Source organism: Pyrus communis, chromosome 5 (genome assembly GCF_041283825.1).
Source record: "Pyrus communis isolate YQ-2024b chromosome 5, ASM4128382v1, whole genome shotgun sequence".
Classification (NCBI taxonomy): Eukaryota; Viridiplantae; Streptophyta; class Magnoliopsida; order Rosales; family Rosaceae; genus Pyrus; species Pyrus communis.
Genome location: NC_142569.1, coordinates 17,113,081 through 17,137,825, shown reverse-complemented (window position 1 = coordinate 17,137,825; position 24,745 = coordinate 17,113,081). Strand labels below are relative to the sequence as shown.

The following is a 24,745-nucleotide window of genomic DNA, read 5'->3' as shown; positions in this document are numbered from 1 at the left end:
TACGTTCGTAAGTCCGTAAAATCTCTATTGTAGCTCCAAATTCAATTTTGTTTGCACCTTGCATTCATAATAACGAGCACTACAAGGATACGCTAAAAGAATGTTTCACACATCTCACAATACACTGGTCAACGAAGGTCAACATCTTCACCTCTAAGGCCATTTTCGTCAATTCACTCATTTAAAATTAATAAAATCCCAAAATTAGGGACGGATTGTCACATGGTGCAGAAACATTATGGGATATGACTATTGTACAAGAACCGTATTATGTAGCTGGAGGTCAAGAAATCAATATACCGATCGACTCCATTATGATTGACCTCAAGGATCTACCGCGATACAATGCACCCAAGTGCGCGAACGACGATGTTGATGTGCCTACAGATGAGGAGGAATGGGAGTCTGATTCTGACGATAGTGATGATATTTATTCTAGTTCAGACAAGGATTAATGAAAACTTGTGATGTAAATGTAATGATATTTATTGAATGGTATTTATTTTTTATACAAATAAAAGTTTCCTTAAAAAAAAAAAAATCATTTATTTAACTAAAAATATAAATTAAATGTACAAATATGCATGTCGACGTTTTGGAAATGTTTGTCGCGCAAATATTTTAAAATTCTTCTTATTTTTTAATTTAAAAACTGGTCATGCGACGAAAATTAGAACAATGTCGTTGCACAAACATGTAAAAAATTGATTTTTTTTTTTTTTTTTTTTTTGCCAAAATTGAGTGCATTTGGAGTTCGGTGCCTTAATTTATTTATGTCTCTCTCTCATTCTCTACATGCAAAGCTTAAGCTTAACTCTATCTCTTGATTATGTCCAAACTTACTCTCTTCTCTCTCTCTTTTTCAATTCTTTCCAGCTCTCATCATTCACTATCTCAGTTTATCCCTTTCTCCCTCCCTCGCCCTCTCTCTGTTTCTCTGTCTCTTTGCCATTCTCCCTCTCTCAACCACCGCACTCCGACGCCAGACCATCTCATCGTCACCGCAACAAGACTAGGTTAGTACCCAGTATCCCTTAATTCATTCTCCCTTAATTAGAACATTTAGGGTTCGAATTGGGAATCCTGGGTTACTGCTTCAGGGTTCGAATTGGGAATCTAGGGTTAGGGTTTTCGAATTGAGAATATTTTGTTATGGTTTTCGAATTAAGAATATTGGGTTATGGTTTTCAAATTGAGAATATTGGGTGGTGGTTTTGCAATTGCTTATAGTTTCTTCTAATATCTGGCCACCTTCACACACACATACGAAAACACAATCTTTTTTTGTTTTTCAATTGCTTATACTGCAAAGTGTTTATACTGCTTAAAGACATTTTCCTTATATTTCATGTTGTTGTTTCTGTTTGCATATCTTAGACCATCTTCTAATTGTCTAAATAAATGGAAGCAGTGTGTGTCCAACACACCCATGTTTACTTTGGTTCTCTGGATGGTTTTTTTTTTTTTTTTGTTTACTTTGGTTTACCTTGAATATATTTTCTATTAGTTCTAGTAGGTAGTTCTCTAGTTGGATATATTTTGGTTTACTTTGGTTCTCTGCTTGATTTTCAGTTCAGATAGATTGGTATTGTTTTGTTACTTTCTAGATTTTCTACATGAATACTACTTATGTTGAGGACCTAATTTTGTCAACGATGAAGTAAGACTAAGCTCATGAACTTATTACAAGTTGATAGGATTCCCTTTTTTACACCCCCCATGTTGATTGGTATGAATTTATCACAAATGCAATTTATTCAGTTAGTATAGCTTCTTTCGCATCCTTATATCATCTTCTGTATATATATATATAACTATTTCTTCATCTTTCCAATATTTGAATTTATTTGATTCATTTGTTAGCAGCATTCCTAATAAAATTCAAATTTTGGGGGTGGAAGTCTTACTTTAGAAGTTGCAAAGTTTAGGCACTGAAATTTACATCACAACTAAAACTTATCACAAAGGTTCTTAAAGCAACACTTGTTCTACTACTTTGATAAAGATTAGAGACGCAAGTTCAAAAGTTAAGGCGGAAGAGCGTTCATTGGAAACTGCTCAAGTCACTATTTACAAATTAAATAATAAAATAGGAAATGCTAAAGAAATCTGGAGCTAGTTTCATGGCAAGTTGTTGACCCTAAAAACTACCAAGCCTACGTGGCGCATATGCCAAGTAATTAATGAGCTAACTACATCCTTCGGCTGTGTGCAGGGTGTGCTAACTCGACGGCCGAGCTCGGCCGGTGAGTAAAATATGTGGATGTGGCGTTGAGCGCGCTGCTGACTTCTTGATCTTGCAATTGCGGCTGAGGATGGAACATGTCTCGGCCTTCGAGTTCTAAAGCCTGAAGACAAGGCTGTTATTTCTACAAAGTTCAATATCAAATTCGGCTTTCAATGCGCCGAATGTAGTAACTTCTAACACCTCACTTCATCGAGAAGGCTAATGAGATGACCTCTGCTAACAAGGATTCGAAAATCCTTCTCGACCGAGACTTGGATAGGTAATCAGTCGACCTCGACGCAATGCTGTTTATCCAAACTGAAGGTGATCCGCGGACGGCTGATTCTACTGCAACAATGTCCAAATTGAAGGTGTCACCGGTTGCCTTCACAGTGTTATTTATCCAAATTGATGATGTGTTGGCGAAAAAAAAAATAAAAATCTCAAGGTGTTTGAGAGGTTTCGCATGAAGCGAGGTTTGCACAGGGCAGTTTGTGTGTTGAATTAGAGGAGGCTTTTCCATTGCCACTACGTCTGTATTTATAGGAACACATTTTCTAGCCAACCCATGCAATTCCAGCCCCAAAGCAGAACACTCATTTGAGATAGTTATCACAGACGCCTTTGTCATCATTTTGATATCCCGGAATAGTTGGCAACTGCATTTTCCTTATATTCAGACTAGATACACTAGTCTCCTGATAAGACTCGTATTTAGAATTGTAGCCAACTTCAAACTCCTAGGCACCACACACCATATCTTATCACCTATTCACCAGATCATCTATGATTCTACGTGCATGAATTGCATGGAAAATGGTCTCCTAATTCCCTACGTACATGCATGAATCCAATCCTTTTATCTCCAAACCCACGTGCACCACTTGGAATGTGTGCAGCATCCGGATTGCTACTTGGTCATAATCATCACCAATCTTGTTTATCAAATCCCACTTGTAGCTTTACCCCAAATCAATTAGATCGACTAATGTTAGGTTTAAATAATTTAATATATTACTAAGAGATAATATCATGATTAAAATCACAATATTATTTCTCAATAATAATTGAAAATCATTTCAACCATTTTGCCGTTCAACGGTCTAAAATTCTGCTCATTCAACGGTCTTGATTGCTCGGGCCGATAGTGTAAAATAGGGTCCAAACACAAGTATTCAACAAATAGTACACTGATCTGTTCAACACTTTAACAATCAACAAATATATTATTTCCTAGCAAAATGACTTCCATCTTTTTATTTCAAAAAGATAAGTGGTTTGAGAGAGAAAGAATGGAGATTGAGAGTGAAATGAAGCAGCAATCCAGGTTTAGGAGGATTTGTGTGTTTTGTGGGAGCAGCTATCAGGATGTTGCCATTGAACTTGGCAATGAACTGGTATAAAACAATGGATTCCTCTTATTTTCTTCTTTTGACAAACAATAGGATATCTGTCTAAACTACGGGGGATGGGTTTCAACTTGGGTACAGAGTGAGAGCACATTTGGATTCCAATATAGTTTTCTGGTGGTTTTTTGACAGTTGGGGTTTTGGAAAAATTTTAAATTTTTGTTGTCATTTGGATTTGAATGTGATTTTTTTAAGATGTTTTTGTTCTTGTTTGTATGAGATGGGTTTTGCTAGGAATTAGTTGAGGTTGCTAAAACTTGATCATCTTTATGTTTTTTATATTTTTCATGTTATGCGGCACTGCATTAAGAATTTCCCCAAAATGACTTCCATAGTTCCATCTTTTTATTTCAAAGGACATTTGGTACACTGTGAGTAGCATTGCAAAAATATAGTCTTGTTAGAATTTTATGAAGGCCATATAATCTAATATAACCTCATATCATGTTTAGACTTTTTAGTTCTTCTATCTCAGGGTGTTACTTTTTCTTTATGATAACTTGTTCTAATGCATTTTGGTAATTCCTCCGGTTGCCCATCTACCCTTGGTGCAAGTCGCATGTCTCAAGATTTCTTTGAAAACGTACCTACTCGAGAAAAGCATGTAAGGTCCCTTTTCCCTGAGAAAGTGATAAACAGTATGGAAAACGATATCGGACGCAATATATGTTTTGCGCGTGTATGGATCATTTGATAATTCGATTCCTTCTTTAATGGTATTAATGAATTTAGAGAGAGAGAGAGAGATATATATATATATATATATAGATAGCATTTTGCTTCAAGGTTAGGATATTTTTTAGTATATCCAAACCAGATTAATTAGTTAATGCTAATCATTATTGACTTGTCAATCTCACATTTTCTGTGTTATGGTAAATCTCTGGTATTCATGATTTTTGCTAATTTTCTTAGCCATAATCTGTTCTCTCTAGCTTCCTGGCTGTTAACAGGTCAAAGTAGTGGAATGTAACTTTTTTATTTATTATTTTTGTAGATGTCAAACTTAATTTCAAACCTCCAGGCAGCTAGTAGGGTCAGTCAAACACCTTCTCCAGCAGGTAGTGCTGCTACCCCCTCCCCACCTGATATGGGCAGGATAGGTGTACCTTCGATCACGCCTATCGGTTCAACGGTGTCTACTAGTAGAAAAAACACTTTGCGCGACATAGGTACCTTCGTCGCGCAAAGTAAAAAATCGTTGCCTAAGGGTTTGCACGACGCAACTTCGTCGCGCGCTAACCGTCGCGCCAAGGCAGTGACAGTAAGGTTTGCGTGACGAAGAACTAACGTGCGTCGCGCAAAGCCACTTTGCGCGACGCAGTCCTAGGTCGCGCAAAGTGGCTTTGCGCAACGAAGCACTGCGTTGTGCAAAGTGTCTTTGAGCAACGAAGTACTTCGTCGCCCAAAGTGACTTTGCGCGACGCACATTCTCCGTCGCGCAAAGCCACTTTGCGCGACGCAGTGCTTCGTTGCGCAAAGTGGCTTAGTGTCTTTGTGCAACGTGGGCATGCGTCGCGCAAACCCTTTTTCTTTGTTTTCGTCAAAAAAAAATTTTTTTTTAATTTTTAATAAATATTGTAATTAAATTCTAAACAATAATGAATTAACCAAGCAAAAGTATTTAATTATAAAATGTACATACAAGATGTTCAAACAAAAAAGAAAAAACTACAAGTAGTCTTCTAGGTTTAATACATCAAGCTACTGAGTATCGGAAAGGTGAGGTGGCTCTGAGGTTGATGGTGGAGCAAGATTAAGTGCTAGTAGCGAGCTTTGGAGGCTGGACATGGCTCGTACAAGGTCTCTCACTGTCCCCGTATAGGTCCTCATCCCTTCGCCCTGGGCCTTCGTCTGCTCACCCTAGACCTACATAGTCAAATAAATACAACAGTCTAGGAGATGAAGAATCATCAAATTCATAACATAGTCAACTAAATTCGGTCCAGTCGCAGACGTGATAGAAACAAGAGGCGCAGCAACATCTTTTATGACTTCACTTTGTAATATTGTCGCTTGAGGGACCCTGTAAAATAAGAGAGGCTTTCAAGAATTTAAAAAACAACGTGATCGAAAAACGCCAACCTTAACAGTATTGAAATGAATCTATACCTGGTGGAGTTCATGTAGGACTTGACCACATTTAGCCCAGGAAATGGGAGAACTTGAGAAAAAGTTTTGTTCATAAAATTAACAAAAATTATCCCAACTGCCCCAGATCTGTAAGCCCCAAGAATTCAAGTGTTCTTCTCACATACAAATATCTTTCCCTTAACTAAATCAGGGTCCACGCAACCTTCCCAACATATACTAAAATGCAACAAGAAGTAGTCAGTACTATAGTTTCATTTTTATTCCTTTCTATTGTATGCAGTAAAAGTGAAACGGGGACAAGAATTACCTAGCTAGCATTTGAGAGCAATTTGTTCTTGAAGCATCTTTTCCATATATGAGAGGAAAATTTGTTCCATTTAATGTGAACGTGTTCGTAGAGTGCCCCTGTTTGTGATAAGAACATTAAAATGTATTGAAATGAAAACAATCTGAGCCACAGTATGTACAAGTATTCATAAAATATTTTTATTTTGTTGAAAAAGGAAGCAGATGAGACATACGACTAGTTTCTTTCCGTTTGCAAGAACAGTGCTGTTAATCCGGCGATATGTGGTACTAGCTGCAACTGTGAATATCCATGGTGCTACACTTGACACAGAACCAACCTTATAACTATTAAATATGGTTCTGGCAAACTGAAGTTAGTATCCCTTTCTTCATGGCACAAAGGGCACCAATTGCAATCCGGTCAATATAAAAATGAGGCTCAGAATGAAAAAAATCCATTAAGTGAAATTGAAATGATGTCAACTACATCAGCAATTGCATCGTCAAAAGCAGCCAAGATACCATCTGAACTGCACACGAAACCAACATCACAGACTTTATATGCTGCAATTCTCGCAGCAGGTACACCTCCTCTTGCAATACCATTTGCTAGTCCGTAAAAGCTTGCATCCTTTACAGTACTCCTGGCTACAATTGATGCACAGTGAGTTCCATGACCCTGGAAATCCCTTGCAGAGTCTGTTAAGTAATATCAAGCACCAACAATCTTTCTGCAAAACAAACATTTCTTGATGTTAACTAAATGTTGCAAAGTACAAAGGCAAAACCATTACAAAAGTAGTTTAATTATGAAATTTTGAAATGAATAAACTCAACCAAAAGTTTTTAATTCGTATAATTGAGAACTTTATGCATGTAAATATTGAGAGACATACTTGTTGCAAGTGAAATTTTTGCCGCCTTCACAAACACCTTTCCGCTTCTTAGGAGGAGGACCAAAACCTTCATCTTTAAAGCTCTCGGCTTCAGGCCAAATTCGAGTGTCCATCACACCAACAATGATATCACTTTCAGTTGCAGCATATAAAGCAGATTCAGAACTAGCAATCATCAAATTCAATCAATTATCCACTACACGACCTACATAGTCATATGAATACAACAGTCTAGGAGATGAAGAATCAAGAGCATTCACTAACATGGAAAAACAATATAGAACTTGCTGAGGTCCTGAAATTCCCATTACCATTATAACTACCTTTACTATTTGACCAACGGTAGGCAACAACTAGTCTAAAATGCCTTTGGTTATGGAAATCTCAACTCGGTTCAAAAGTCATAGGATGTATTTAACTATGATTTACAGCTACCAAGTCAAGTTCATTAGTTTTGACCTTAAATATTTCTTAGATTCATACAAATCATAACTCAAATGCAGAAAAATTAAACGGTGGTTGGACGGTATCAACTGTGTCATTTCATTTTATATAGCAGCAAAGAAAAGAAAAGGGTCGGATGGAAATTGTGGAATTGAAATCATGATGTTGACAAATGAAATTGGGCCAAACGACAGATGGAAAAATGATTTTTTCCCTAAAACATTATCACAATCGCATGAAATTTAAACCAATCATCTATAAACATACATAACACCAGCCATCAATCATCAATCACTAATCTACGAATGCAATTCAAATTTTAGGAAAACCCAAAATCAAAATTACCTAAATTTTAGAGGGATGACGACGGGGGTGATGGGGTGATGGCCTGGGTTCTCTGGGATGTCATCGAGAAGGATGATGGGTGGTGCCGTTGTGTTGGTCGACGGCGGTGATGGCTGGTGAGCACTATGAGGAGGAGGATGATTGAGAGTTGGAGAGTTGAGGGAAGGGTGTCGAGGGAGAGGGAGTCGAGGGACTGAGAGTCTGAGAGTGATTCTGGAACTCGAGTGGAATTGGTTGAGGAGAATAGTCGGCTGGAGTTAGGAGAAGGATTTGGTTTTGGTTTGGGAAGAGAGACTGAGTGCGAGATAGATAAAGAGCGGAAGGCTTTTGGTTTGGAAAATTTGGGAAATTTTTTGAAAATTTTTTACTATTGCCCCGCCAAAATCATCACAAATGCGCGACGCAGGTATACATTTCATCGTCGCGCAAAGTGTTTTTGCGCAACGACCATATTGTGACATCGCGCAAGGTTTTTTTAAAAAAAAAATTGTAAATTTTACTCAAAATTTACTTAATAAATATATATACCTTTGAACGTGATGGGATACACATTGTACGAAACTAATTTTAACGATCCAACCGTCAAACTTGTTTGTATATATTTCGAGATCGCATACGCCAAAAATTGGAAGAAAAAAAAATCCAGAGATCAAGTAACGGGACAAAACCTTTCGACGGTTATAAACGAAAAGTCACAATTTAATGGTTATTTTAACTCCGATTATGATGATTTTTTACAGCTACAGTCCTTGAGCCTATATGAATACAACGAACTAATTTGATTGTCAATTAAAAATATTTACACAAGTGGATACCACAAAATGTTATATTAAACTTAATGATAGTATAGATAAACTCTAAGTGTTAGGGAATCTATCGTTTTGATGGGATACGTATTATACGAAACTAATTTCAACAATCCAACCGTCAAACTTGTTTGTATATGCTTCGAGATCGCATACGCCAAAAATCGAAAAAAAACAAACATTCAGATATCAAGCAACAGGACAAACATTTTCGACAAGTATAAACGAAAAATCACAATTTAACGGTTATTTTAACTCCGATTTTGATGATTTTTTACACGTACACGCTAGGGATGGTTCGGTATGGGATACCATACCGAAACTAGTATCCCGAATCCCAAACCAAAATTTTTCGGGACGGGAATTTGAAGACCAATCCCGAACCAAATTTTCGGGAATCCCAAATTTCGGGAATCCCGAAATATTTTCGGGATTTTGGGACAAATCGGGAATCCCAAATTGAAATATGAAATTATGAATTGTTCTTCAAATATATAATTCAAGAACACATTCATGAACTAGGAATTTCATTTCATTCACACTACCATTTAATTGAACACTGGCATGCCTGACTGTTTTTATCATAGTCAAAATTCAAATTAATTAAACCCTTTTTGCAATATGTTGAGAGACAAAAGAATTAAGCCTTCTAAAATCATCAGCCATGACAGCAGCAATAATAAAATCCACATGAATATCAAACAAAACATGAAAAATATGCAAGGTGTAGGGCATTCCAGGTTGCAGAGCATGAATTAGAAACTACTAGCATCAATTATAAAAGAATAATATATATATAATAATTAATATTATATATTTTCGGTTCGGTATGGGATTCCCGAAATATCGAGAAGCCAATCCCGAATCCCATACCGAAATTTTGGGATCGATTCGGGATAACATCCCGAAAATTTCGGGAATTTCGGTTTGGGAAATTTTTGGTTTGGGATCGGGATTTTTTCGGTTCGGTTCGGGATTTTTGGGAATTTTTTCCACCCCTAGTACACGCCTTTATCCTATATGAATACAATAAACTAATTTGATTGTCAATTTAAAATATTTAAACAAGTGGATACCACAAAATCTTATGTTATACTTAATGAAAATATAAATAAACTCCAAGTGTTAGTTAATCTATTATTTTGATGGGATACGCATTGTATGAAACTAATTCAACGATCCAACCATCAAACTTGTTTGTATATGCTTCGAGATCGCATACGCCAAAAATCACAAAAAAAAAATATTCAGAGATTATGTAACGGGACAAACCTTTTTGACGGGTATAAACGAAAAATCACGATTTAACTTTGATTTTGATGATTTTTTACAGCTACACTCTTTAAATCTATATGAATACAATAAACTAATTCGATCGTCAATTTAAAATATTTACACAAGTGGATACCACAAAAGAAAAATGCAATGGAAGAAACCCAAAAGAAAAGCAAAAGGAAAAAAAAAACAACTTTGCGCGACGCAGTTGAACCTACGTCGCGCAAAGTTGTTTTTTTTTTTTTTTTTCTGCCCTTTTGCTTATGAGTACAAAATAAATAAATTAAAAATAGGAAACACATTGTACGAAATTAGTTTTCACAATCCAACCGTCAAACTTGTTTGGATATACTTCGAGATCGTACACGCCAAAAATCACAAAAAACAAACATTTAGAGATCAAGTAACGGGACAAACCTTTTCGACGGGTATAAACGAAAAATCACGATTTAACGGTTATTTTAACTCCAATTTTGATGATTTTTTACAACACACTCCTTGACCCTATATGAATACAACGAATGAATTCGATCGTCAATTTAAAATATTTACACAAGTGGATACTACAAAATCTTATGTTATACTTAATGAAAGTATAAATAAATTCTTAAGTGTTAGTGAATCTATCGTTTTGATGGGAAACGCATTGTACGAAACTAGTTTCAACGATCTAACCGTCAAACTTTTTTGTATATGCTTCGAGATAGCATACGCCAAAAATCGCCAAAAAAATATATTCAGAGATTATGTAACGGGACAAACCTTTTCAACGGGTATAAACGAAAAATCACGATTTAACTATCATTTTAACTTTGATTTTGATGATTTTTTACAGCTACACTCTTTAAACCTATATGAATACAATGAACTAATTCGATCGTTAATTTAAAACATTCACACAAGTGGATACCATAAAAGAAAAATGCAATGGAAGAAACCCAAAAGAAAAAAAAAAAAAAAAAAAAAAAAAAAAAAACACACAACTTTGCGCGACGTAGGTACAGATTCGTCGTGCAAAGCTGTTTTGCGCGACGCAGTTGAACCTACGTCGCGCAAAGTTGTGCCTTTTACTTATGAGTACAAAATAAATTAATTAAAAATAGGAAACACATTGTACGAAATTAGTTTTCACAATCCAACCGTCAAATTTGTTAGGATATACTTCGAGATCGTACACGCCAAAAATCACAAAAAAAAAAAAAAACATTCAAAGATCAAGTAACAGGACAAAACTTTTCAACGGTTATAAATGAAAAATCACGATTTAACGATTATTTTAACTCTGATTTTGATGATTTTTTACAGCTACACTCCTTGACCTTATATGAATACAACGAATGGATTCGATCGTCAATTTAAAATATTACAAGTGGATACTACAAAATCTTATGTTACACTTAATGAAAGTATAAATAAACTCTAAGTATTAGTGAATCTATCGTTTTGATGGGAAACTCATTGTACGAAACTAGTTTCAACGATCTAACCGTCAAACTTGTTTATATATACTTCGAGATCGCATACGCCAAAAATTGCAAAAAAAAAAACATTTAGATATCAAGTAACGGGGCAAACCTTTTCGACGGGTATAAACGAAAAATCACGATTTAACGGTTATTTTAACTCCGATTTTGATGATTTTTTACATGTACACTCCTTGATCCTATATGAATACAATAAACTAATTTGATCATCAATTTAAAATATTTAAACAAATGGATACTACAAAATCTTATGATATACTTAATGAAAGTATAAATAAACTCCAAGTGTTGGTGAATCTATTGTTTTGATGGGATACGCATTGTATGAAACTAGTTTCAACGATCCAACCGTAAAACTTGTTTGTATATGCTTTGAGATCGCATACGCCAAAAATCGCAAAAAACAAATATTCAGAGATTATATAATGGGACAAACCTTTTCGACGGGTATAAACGAAAAATTACGATTTAACGGTCATTTTAACTTTGATTTTGATGATTTTTTACAGCTACACTCTTTAAACCTACATGAATACAATGAACTAATTCGATCGTCAATTTAAAACATTTACACAAGTGGATACCACAAGAGAAAAATGCAGTGGAAGAAACCCAAAAGAAAAGCAAAAGAAAAAAAAAAAAAGTGTGGGTGTGTGTGTGTGTTTTTTTTTTTTTTTTTTTTCTTTTTGCCCTTTTGCTTATGAGTACAAAATAAATAAATTAAAAATAGGAAAAAAGTGGTAAAACATTCATGTTTTGCCGCGAAAATCTTGCGTGACGCATAAAACGTCACGCAAAAGACCTTTGCGCGACGAAAGCTGGCGTCACTCAAAGATGTTTTGAGCGACCCAAACGCCAACCTTTGTCGCGCAAAGTGTCGTCGCGCAAAGGTCTTTTGCGCTACGTTTTGTGTTTTACGTCACGCAAACATACTTTGCGCAACAAAATTTGCTTCGTCGTGCAAGTTTCCGTCGCGCAAACATGTTTTTCTACTAGTGTCTACAGCTCCTGCATCATCTACTTCTTTGATGACGCATTCTGTACTAAGTGCCCGACAGGCTCATCGAAAGCCCCAGAGTTCTAAGGAGGCCGAGCAATCTGGTGAAGCTTCCTCTTTCCATGGAGAGGGGTCCCAAACAGGTAATGCATCTTTCTCATAGTATAATCGAAATTTTGGAAGTTTTTTTTTGTGGCTGTGAAAATAGAAGTAATCGAATTTTTGAAAGGTTTTTTTTGTTGTTATGAAAATCGAAGGGCATGTCATACTCTAGAAACTTGGAGGACTAAGTTGAAAATGTATAATTCTGTAAAACCCTTGAAGGGTTTTGGGTGCAGGGCAGTTGGGGAAGAAGGTTTTGGTTGGGACATTGGATTGATGTGAAGGTAGGAGTAAACTTTTGAGAAACTTACTATATCCTCTTAGGTCCTTCTTTTGGTCCAGTCATATCTACTTTACTCGACCCAATTGTTAAGGTGCATTGTGCTGGACATTTCGTTATGTAAATGGCATGATTGATAATCTTGCTTCTGGTTTCATGATGGTCAAAGCAACATTGACATTAGTCTTTAGGCATGCTTGAAGCTTCAAAACTGTCACATTCTTATTAATCAGAACAAACTCACTAAGAACTTCGCTTTGAGTGCTTTGCACTTATTGTTGTGACTTCGTGTAATCCCACAAACAGATGTTTTCTATATTAATAGAACCATTACTGTAACCGATTTAAGTTGGCACACCTGGCCTTGGAAGTCAAAACTTGTTGCAGACTCCTAGTGTGAAGTAATATCAACAATTGGAATAAACTGCTTGAATTGTTGGGTGGATGTGTTGCTTTTGTTGTTATATTGTCTAAAGGTTTTAGGAAATGTTATAGTATTAAGGGAGGTTCTGCCGAATTTTCGGTAGAAAATAGAATTCGTCTACTATTTACTTTGTTTATTTGGTAGTTCTAAAAAAAAAACTAGGGGACCATGCAAACTTCTGAAGATGTCACAGACCACTCGCACCATGACCGAGAAGATCACCATTACGTGGGATCCTCGACATCATGCGGCTGCAACAAAGGAGCAGCACAGTGCGTTGGCCAACGACATTGGCTTGATTATCATGAATCATTGCCCTCTCCTGTAAGAGTCATGGAAAGTTGTCCCACATGAAGTCAAGATTGTCGTTCTTCACGAATTATCGGTTAGTATTTTCAACCTCAAATACTAAATTTTTATTAAACTATACAAATATTATAAATTTTAACTACTATTTTTTTTGTTGAGTTTTGCAGCATCACTATGAGCTCACGAACCTTGATGCCAATCGAAACCAGTTTGGTGGAGAGGGGCCAAACGGTTCTAGAGAAGGTGGCTTCCCAGCTTCCCCCAGAAACCCCGATCGAGGAGGTGTTTCCCCCTGAGGATGCTAATTTTTAAATCATGACATACACACTGGATCAGACCCTCAGTCGTAAGCATAGGAATGTTCACCAGGGGCTTGGAAAAGCCTGCCCTCGGACCCTTCTACCTTATCTTTCAGGCAAAGAACATAAGAGTTCGGATCGCTGACATCTGAAGTGGTGGACCTAAAGGAGCAAATTGCCACCCCAGCTTGCGACCCAAAGTAGTTTGATGAACCAAATTCATCTCGCCCTTCAAATCTCTAGCATTCGGTTCCCCAACGTTAAACCACCTCTAGGAACGACCTCCCAGCCCCTTCGCGCAACAGCTACGACCTCCCAACCACCCAGCTCAGCATCAACAACACCAGCAGGCGATTGTAACATGAAAGGCTACCAATTTTACTTTTGTTTTAAATTGTTTTCAAATTTAAAAATATTTTTTCCCTTGTATGTACATTTTCAATAATTTTTTAATTCCATATTCTTCTTTACATTTTCTATTTTTAATTTCATTAAATTAATTTATACATAAAACAATATTATCAACATTTAAAAGGAAAAACTAAATAATAAATAAAAAAATTATTTTAAAATCTCACTACGACGACCTCTATGTCCGTCGCGCAAGGGTTTGGGTGTCGAACCCCGGTTTCGTCATGCAGAGTATCACGCGCAATGAACACTGCTTCGTCGCTCCTCATTTCGTGCAAGGACCACCAATTCCATCACGCAACATTCATTTTGCGCGACGAAGCACTTTCCTCCATCGCGCAATGTCTGACGTCACGAACTTTGCACGACATTGTGTTCGCCGTCCAATGTTTCCCGTGACTGTATTTGCCTTTGAGCGACAGTTTTCCCTTTGTCGTCTAAGCAATTATGCTTACTAGTTTTATATGCGTGCACATTGATGAAGTGTATACGTATATTGTACATATATCACATGACCACATACTATTCGTCTCCCAACAAAGTGCATGGTTAGTAGAGAGGTTGGAGTTTAGGTATAGTTGTCCTCACGAAGAAAAGAATGAGGTGCTATTTGTACTCCTTTGAAATGAAGTAGCTAAAGTTTTCATATTACCAATTGATTAAATCACAAACCTGGATGTTTGTGGGTGTGGGTATCCCATATGCTTGGTCCTCTTCCATCTTCTTTTACTGCACCTTCATAGTGAAATATACACACATGCATGCACGTAAGAGTACTACTCAACACGCAAGGAAGATGTCAACATTATAATTCATGCATGGATGCTAACTGCATGTTTAAAATACACCAAGAAATGGTAAAATAATCCAAGAAGATATACACACACACACACACACACACACACACTGACCTAGTAAGATGCAGAACCTGTGCCAAATATGAACCCTGGTTCAAAACTGCTGCAATTGAGAAGTTCATGATGAGCAGGTGAATCCATATTAGCAGCTTTGCTATTTGTCAATGCGAAGCCAATGAGTAGCAGCACACCAAAGAGCAAAGATCGTGAATATTTCGTTGCCGTAACTTGGGAGTTTTGATATCGATCGAGATAATTAAGTTGTCTCTTCCTGGAATATATATTGCATGGGGTATATATATATATATATATATATATATATATATATATGAAGGAAGGGAGGAAGGGATATGGTGTCTACGTACTTGCTCATGAGAATAGTAAAGGGTTAAAATTCGAAAAGAAAATTGGCTTTGAACGTTCTAGTTTAAAGTCCCAAGTCATGGTCTGTAGTTTAAAAGAAAGCACGTTTCATGTACCCAAAAGTTGCGTATGTACGTAAAAGAATGGATAATCCTTGCATTCCACCTACGAGCAATGCACATATTCTACAAATTTGACATTGGGATCGTTCAGTCTCTTAATATTTATTTGAAGATCATCTAAACAAAAAGAATTATTCGAATTTGAGATCGTTTAGTCATCTAAATATATGAATCATATCGACAGTGTAGACACCAAGTAAAAGATTTATAATAAACTATTCATTCTATTGATACATTAGATGACTAAACAGTCTTCAATTTGAACAGTGTTTTGTATATAAGATATCCAAATTGAGATTAAGAAATTAAGAACTTAGATGATAAAAAATATATTATTTACAATATATATATATATATATATATATATATATATATTCTTAAAAGAATATGTAGGACTTGTGATTATGTGAAAAGTGAGATAATGTACACAACTCCTCGATCGATCTCATCTTAATTTAAAATGATCAAATATCCTTGAGTTTTTCTACAAAGGAAATAAATTATCTGCGTTCGGAAACAAAGAGTCATTTATCTGCATGTTTATATTGTGTCTGCGAACTGTTGAGGGCATAACTTCTGAAGGTCAATATGGACGATCAGTGATGAGATTTTTCGTATGCGCCAGGCTCCAGCTACAGATACTTGTTCAAACAGTAGAAAATTATTTGACCCAATAAAAAAGTAGAAACTTATGACCCGAATTCTTTACGTAAGTACATAACCGATAAGGTTGAAGAATTTAATCTTTGAATTAAATCATGATCTTTTTCTTCTTGTTAGAGTTTTAATATTGAATGCGTCCTGCTATCAAGGGCGAACCTCTTATGGCGCAAAGAGGACGGCAGTCCCTCTTCTAGCCGGAAAAGAAACCCAGGAATCTGATTTGCTGTGCTGCCACACTTCTGGTTCTATCGGAAATGAGGTCTGGTTTGCTGAAGGAGGAGGAGCCTCCTTGTCCCAACGAAGAAGATGATGCAGAGAGACTCATTTTCTCTCTCCCTCGTGGCAAAGCAACATTTTTGTCTTCTTTTGTAGTTGTGATCCTATGAACTTCTGCCACCTTGCATATTATATCAGTTACCACTTGCATATCTCCATCACTCAGCCTATGCTTTTTAGCTCTGGTCTGGAATTGTGATGTTTTTAAAAATAAAATAAAATAAAATAGCTTATTAAAATTTTTAAAATATTAAATGTGTTTGGCAAAACAAAACAAAAAAAATATTTTTATAAAAAATTTGTTGTCAATGACTGTAGAAAAGTTTACCATGCTTGTAAAAAAAATGTTTTTTTTTTCAAAGTATAGTAATCGGCTATTTAATAAATTTTTCAAATAGCAATTATACCCCTACATTTTTAAAAAATTACAATCATTGCCCTTACATAATTCTCTTTGACAATTATTATTTCACATTAAATATCATATCATGTTTAGTCATTTAACATATTCACAGCAATTTATATAAAAGTTTACCAAACATTCAAATACTATTTTTATTATTAAAAGCACTTTTACCAAAAAGATAAAACAAACACTCAACACTTTATTTTATAGCAATTTATTCTCAAAGCGCAGCAGAAACAGTTTTTTTTTTTTAAAGCACAACAATAGCAAACTAGCCCTTATTTAAATAAACCCAATTTCCTAAATTAGACACTTATTTATATAATACATAATAATTTACTTAAATCTGTCTAGTCCGCCTATGCCTCACCTAGGCGTTAGGGCCCAATCAGGTGTCCAACTAGTGCCTAACTTTGTTGCTGTTGCGCTCGACGTTTCTTTTTATTCCTTGAAAAACCAACAAAACAACACCATTTAGGCATTTAATTAAAAATAAATAAAAAATTATATGGGGGGCCATAATTCTTCAATCTTCACCTGTTTCCCTCTTTCAAACTCCACCAATTAAAGCACACCCTATGGTATGACTGTGACATGCAGAACGTTACTTTCAATTCTATTCATGTGTTTCGAAGAGGTAATATGAATCTATAGTCCTATTTTAACGATTCATTCTCAATTTTACGATTTATATAATTTTAATAAGTGAATTTATGAAAATGCCCTTTGAGGCAAAGCGTTGACTTTTGTTGACTACCATGTCAGGTCACGTAAGACTCGTTTTCTCGGCATATCCTCGTAGTACTCATCGCTACAAACACGTGGGCGCAAACGGAACATGATTTGGAGTTATAACGAATGAGATATTAACATTAAGTCAGGGGCATTTTAGTAAATTGATTATTTTCTAGAAAGCCCCAGATTTTTGGAGCTTAATCTGGAAAGCCACGTGTATGGCCCAAATTTAAAGAAAGAAGAAATGGACAGTTAGGAGAAGAGATAAAAGAGAGAAAGGAGGGGCGGGACGCCCCATTCAGAAGATGAAAGAGAAGAGACTGGCCAATCAGAAGGAAGAGAAGGGAAAGAAAGGATGGAATGAAGGTTTAGCCAACCCGGACCCTAACCCGTTCATAACTGAGACCCAGTTTTCCCCAGCTTTTCCGACACCTTTCACGGCGTTTTTCCGGTGAACCACCTCCATCTATCACTTGCATACAGCTCGGCGACCTTCCAACTTGTATCTCCACCCAAATTTGATGGGTTTTGGTTTTCATTTCTCTAAGAGTGAGCTCGTCGGGTTTCTAGTATATACAACGACAATTCCGCCGTTCACGAAGCAAATTTCTTTGACCACCACCATAGGTCAACTCCCCTTGAGGTCAGAAACAAAGCCCATACATTGGTTCGGGTGTCGAAGTTCGACTTGAGGACAGATTAAAGAACACCCAAATTCTAGGGTTTCGGCAAGTTCAAGGGAAATTGGAGCTTTTCCCAACCAAATTGGCCTTAGCCACAGGTATGAAAATTATTCCCCTTATTGAGATCTACATTCTTGTAAAATTTTGTAATTTGTAGAAATAGTTGATTTTTCTGACGAGTCAGGGCGGCCGACCGTCGGGTACAGTGGTGCGTGGACTGAGGCATCCTCTAACCTTCCTAGGCTAAATTTGATTCTCCAATTCCGTATGTGAAGTCCGATTGACGAATTTCCATCGTTTGAGCCTAGTTCCATTAAGGTCAGCCACTTGATTATTATAGCAATCGACGATCCGACCGTTGGATCGTCACTAAACCTTGATACGTTATAGTAGGTAATATTTGAGGATATTAGAAACGTACGGATCTTCCTTAATAGGATATGTAAGTTACGTGTTTTATTGATAAGAATTCTAAGACATGATTTGATAATTGTTCTAGGCGCCGATCGTTTGTGACACCTCGATATTCGTGCTAGGGAGTTGTAACGCGGACTCTAGGTGAGTGGGTCTTTTTCTTTTTATAGTGTATGTGTAAGTGTGTGTCTGTGTGTGTGTGTCTGTGTGTGTGTGTGCGCGCGCGTATGTATATAAATGTGTTTAAACCCAAATTTACATCATCAGCCCGAGTAATCGAGGCCGAGAAGTAAGCATACCTCCACACCTTTGATAGAAAATGAAGATAATTTTATTAAAAGATAGCATTATGGTTTTTATCATAATTATCTTTTAATAATGATTTATCTTGACATTTTTTTTATGAAAATAATATATTTCCAAGCTAAGAAACAGTGGTACAATTTAAATTGGCTTGGAATTCGTGGACATGTTGGAATGAAAAGGGTTATAGCACGTGGTTTATCTTGGGATACGATGATTATATTTCATTAGAATTACATTCCAGAGTTTAGTTTGGTGAAAGAACCATCATGCATTTACATGGTCTTTGTTAGGGGAAATGTGCATAATGGATTCAATTGGTGAAGTGATTTGATGGAATAATGATGGGATAAGTCTGCCATGGATAGGATTTTGGATGGGTGATGGGATAAGTTTTATTATCTTTGAAAAGTCAACCGTTTACCACGGATCAGTTTGAGTTCCAATTGGTTTCTACAAAATCATCAAGAGCCACGCCAAGCAAGATCATGCATATTCGGAAGAGAATATTCTTAATTATTTTGCAGCTTGCGACAGCAATCTTAGGGTTACATCAGCCCTATAAATACAGAGGCAGTGGCAGCGAGAAGGGGATCTCGAATTCAACACACAACTGCCATGCGCAAACCTCTCAAACATCTTGAGATTTTTTTTATTTTCTTTTTCCGCCAACACATCTTCAGTTTGGATAAACAGCACTGTGAAGGTAACCGGTGAACATCTTTAGTTTGGATAAACAGCACTGTTGCCGTAGAATCAGCTATCCCTGGAGCACCTTCAGTTTGATAAACAGCACTGCATTGAGACCGATTGGTTATCTATCTAAGTCTCGGTCGAGAAGGATTTTTCAAATCCTTATTGGCAGAGGTCATCTCATTAGCCATCTCAGCAAAGTGAGGTGTTACAAGTTACTACATTCGGCACATTGACAGCCGAATTTGATATTGAACTTCGCAGAACTAGCAGCATTGTCTTCAGGCTCGAGAATCCAAAGGCCAAGACTTGTTCCTTCCTCCGTCGCAATCATAAGATCAAGAAGTCAACAATGCGCTCAACGCAACATCAACAAATTGTACTCCTCGGCCAGGCTCGGCCGACGAGTGGGAACGCCCCACATCAACCGAATGACGTAGTTAGCTCATTAGTTACTCGGCCTGCGCACCACGTAAGCTTTGTAATTTTTAGGGTCAACAAAATGATAGCTTCCACAAATGCTCTTGAATTGATTCATGCAATTTATGCCATGTTTAAAATGTGTGATACTTTAAATGTTGCATTAGTATGAATTATATTTATATTGAATGATGCTGCTCAGGCTTAGGTAAGCTCCAGGTGAGTATATTGTGATGATATTGGTTTCATTGCACATTGTTATGCATAGATGCATTTAGAGCTCATCATTGCTGCACCCCGGTGTTGGTGCTCCCGCCCGAGGCTAGGGCACAGTCCTTCACGTGATGTTCACCTTCCGCATCGCACACTCATCTTGTATCCAAGTTTGGTGCCAACCCTGTCGTACATACCACAATAGGTGGTTCCGACTCGTAGGTAACCCACAATTATTCGCACAGCCTTCACATGATCATAGCATTTGAGCATATATATTTACACCCAACCCTGTTGTACAGACCACAATAGGTGGTTCCAAGTCGTGTACTAGCATATATTGATGAGCTATAGGTCTAGTCATACAGGTCACATTAGGTGGCTTCAACTGGCATATTATTTTATATTGATTTCACCTTGCTTACATCTTTTAGTGCTGAAACATATGACATGGCATACTTTAGTTTTTATTGACCTTGTGCATTGTTTTTCGTATGTATATATGTAGAATTATTTTCTGGAAACTATACGGGTTTTACGACGAGGGGTTATAATGTTTTCAAAAGGTTTTTATTAAAACTTTATTTTCAGGCCCACTCACCCTTGTTTTTGCACCCCTCTAGGTTCTAGTAGCAGAGTTTTCATACTGACGAGGACTATTGGCAAATCTTGGTGTAGACGATTACCATCGATGGTATAATTCTCACCTTACTTTACTACACTATACTTATGCTCTGACATCACGTGTGAATTGGGCTCATTCCCACTCACAGTGCACTCTGATATTTGGGCACTTTAGGATTAAATTTATTCATATTCTCCACATCACTACACTTTATAGCTTCATCACCTTCCAGGTGTCGGCCAGCACAGCTCGATTCGGAGTTCTAGTGGACATCCCGGATCGGGGTGTGTCACCTATGCCTTTCTAGAAATTAGTAGCAGGAAAACTATATTGCTAGCATACTCACTCCGGATTTCTGTTATTGTATGCGTTGTTATTGAATTTTGATTTTGATAAATTGGAATTGGTATAATAGGAATCATTATGTGATGATTTGCTTGATTATATTATTATGGATACAAATTTTCGTTGTCTCTTAATTTGACGAAAATGCACCAACAAAATAAAAACACATTCGATTAAGGCCAAAAGCCTTACGCACCCACGATGTATGGCAGGGCTTTGGTCGAAGAATCTCTTATACCAAAGTTATTATTCTGAAAAGAATATATTTTGAGGAGTTTTTGGGTAGCAAATGGCTTAGCATTTTAGGGGGATAAGTGGGGTATTTATAGGAGGGTAATCGACCATTAGGGTTGGGAGTGGCCAGCCATATTTGGTGAGATTGGGTGGAGTAATTCAAGATATTATGTGAAATAATATCTTGAAATTACTATGACAATTATTCTAAATTAAATAAGGGAGTTTAAGAGTTGCCTTATTCAATGAAATCAATGAGGGAATGATGAGTGGAATTTGAATAAAGTCCATAATAATCACCTTTGACTCTTACATGGATGAAAGGAATTTTGAGCTGTTATTGTCCGTTGCATGCGCATGGGAATTTGGGTGTGCCTTGCTCATCTGACGAGGGCAATCTCACCTTTCTTCTACAAATTTCCACATGTTGCCTCCAGGATTTTTGGGATTATTTTTAGCTCCACAAATGCTCCCACACATGCTGGCTACTCACAGGATTATTTTTGTTCCTTCTCATTGAGGTTCAAATTCACTGAAAATGCCATGGCAATTGCATTTTCAACTTTCTAGTCTCATACACCTTCTTCATCAAATATAACACTCTTTGACACAAAAACCTTCTTGATTGCTAAGTTATAAACTCTTCACAACTTCCCACAACCAATAGAGATCCCTTTCACAGAAGTTTTAGCTAGTTTTTATCTCAGTTGTCCAAGAACATGATTGTAACAAATGCAGCCAAACACTGTGAGATGTTTTATTCCTGGCTTTCTACCACTAAATGCTTCAAATGGATTCTTGTCCTGCAAGGCTTTAGTTGACATCTATTTAGAAGATATATTGCAGTGTTAGAAGCTTCTCCCCAAAAATCATAAGGTAGCTTCTTATCAAGTAACATGCTTTTAGCCATTTCAATAATGGTCATGTTCTTCCTCTCAGCAACACCATTTTGTTTAAAAGAGTAGGCCACTGTCAGTTGCCTTTCAAGGCCTAGATCGTCAAAAAAGCTTTGAAACTCTAGAGAAGTATATTCTCCTCCTCTGTCACTTCTCAATTTTTGAATTTGATAACCACTTTGAAGCTCAACCATAGCTTTAAAGCTTTTAAATACACATAATACGCCTGACTTAAGCATCAAGAAATATAGTCAGCACATTATCGTATAGTCATCAATAAATATCAGAAAGTGTCTATTTCCTCCAAGTGTAGCAACCTGCATAGGACTACATACATCAAAGTGTATCAACTCCAGTGGTTTACTTGCTCTCCAAGTCACCTCCTTACTGAATGCCTCTCAGTGATGTTTTCCTACAATACATCCTTCAAAGACAACATTTGATTTCTTCAATTTAGACAAGCACAATACCATTTCCTTATCAACCAACATATGCAAACTCTAAAAATTCAAGTGACCAAATCTTTTGTGCCACTCTCAAAAGTCTTATTCAGCTATTACTTTCAATGCAGATGGCATTATATCCTTCATGATGAGAGGAAAACATATGTTTCCTATCATTTGTAATGCGACCACATGTCTTTCAAGGCTTCTATCTTCAAATATTTCAACTTTATCATCTCTAAACAATAAGAAATAGTCATGCTACAGCATTTGGCCTACACTTGGCAAGTTTTTATCTAAATCAGGAACAAGCATAACCTCTTTGATATGCCTTGTACTATTTTTGGTTTCAATCACCAAGGTTCCTTTTGCAATGGCTTGTAATATCTGTCTGTTTCCCATCTTAAGTCATGCAATGCCACTTAGTACTACGGTCTAATGGTATTTCCCTTTACTTGTAACTTTGTCAGTGATAGGTCTTAGATTTGATTTTTACCCAAGGTGAATTTGCACCTCATTATTGTTAGCCCATTGTGAAGCTAAGCACACCCCATCCCCCTTAGTGTAGATAATATCATTTGTTCAAAAAAAAAAAAATTTCATGTAGTCACATTTCTATCTTCATCAATCAACATTAACTCGTGTGAAGTCATGTGATTGATGTATCCATTATCTATATACCAGACATGTTCATTCTTGACAGTTGTTACGGAATCGCAAGAAAAGAACATACTAGTGTCTTCTCCCCCCTCCTTGACATAATGAACCAACTAGACCATTTTACTTGTATAATCTTTGGCAATATGCCCAAACTTATCCCATTTGTGACACTTTGGATATAAACCAACATTCACCAAAATTGGCACAAATCTTGCAATCTCCTTGACTACCATTGTTCTTTACAATCACATTTGGCTTCTCATTTTGTTTCACAAAGTGTTTATCTACTTATTCTTCCAAGGCTTCTTGCCTCTATAACCACCAACTTGTGAGTTGTCCTTTGGCTGAATACTTAGGCTACTAAATGCTTTTTCATTCACCTCTCCATCTTCAGCATGTCTCATTAATCTTTGCTCAAAACCTTTGGGTGTTGTTGTAGACTCGGTTGGATCAATCTCACTAATTTTCTTTGTACCCTCAATAACAGATACAATGTTATCATAAGTAGGAGTTAAGCTAATGTACAGCTTCTCTACCATAATTTTATTTAACAAATCCTCTACATGCATTTTCATTTGACTCACCAAAGCAAACAATCTAGTCAAATAATGAAAAAGATATTCACCATTTCTCATTCTAGCATACTCAAAATCATGAACAATATCTTGTAATTTCACAGCCATGATCTGAGAATCGTCTTTGTATTCCTGCTTCAACACATCCCAAGCCTTGTTAAATGTCCCCTGATTTGCAATCCTGAAAAAAAATTCGTCACTCACTGTACTTTGAATTAACCTCAGGGCTTTTGCATCTCTGGAAATAAGATCCTGAGCAACAATCAACTGCTTCCCATCCATTTGCTTCTCATATGAGGGAAGTTCATAGCTATTTTTAGCACAACCCAACAGATTGTGAGACTTGAAGATAGTCTTATTCGATGCACAAAAATTCACAGTTGACACTAATGAAGACTGGAGCTCGAAGATCAGCTCCAGATCCAGACATTTTGTTCTTCAATTTACTTGAGCTCTTGGTTGAAAGCTCAAAGAAAATATCACAGATCACGCCCCTTGATTCAATTTGAACCAAGCTCTAAGGCCATGTTAGTGTGTTTAGGGGTGATAAACTCAATTTCCAATAGGATTTAACTCACCAAATCACTGAGAATGTGATCCATCAATTGCAGAGAAATGGAAGAAAGAAGAAGAAGGTCACCAATGTAATCTCTCAAGAATATATCTACATTGAATTCTCTCTCTCTCTCTCTCACAAATCTGTTACAAAGAAAGCATAAAGAGTGTGTG

General features: G+C 36.6%; 1 long non-coding RNA gene across 2 annotated transcripts; it reads right to left on the bottom strand.

Annotated features, from left to right (window-relative positions):
* Positions 1-5,245: 5,245 nt before the first annotated feature.
* On the bottom strand, positions 5,246-8,001 carry LOC148696889 (uncharacterized). 2 transcript variants are annotated; one of them, XR_015962853.1, is made up of 6 exons: positions 7,704-8,001; positions 6,915-7,079; positions 6,252-6,749; positions 6,038-6,135; positions 5,749-5,946; positions 5,246-5,662 (listed from the first exon to the last, which is right to left on the bottom strand). It is a non-coding gene; the product is annotated as an uncharacterized LOC148696889 (long non-coding RNA). The 2 variants fall into 2 exon arrangements; XR_015962854.1 differs by lacking the exon at positions 5,749-5,946.
* Between the last annotated feature and the right edge of the window lie 16,744 nt (positions 8,002-24,745).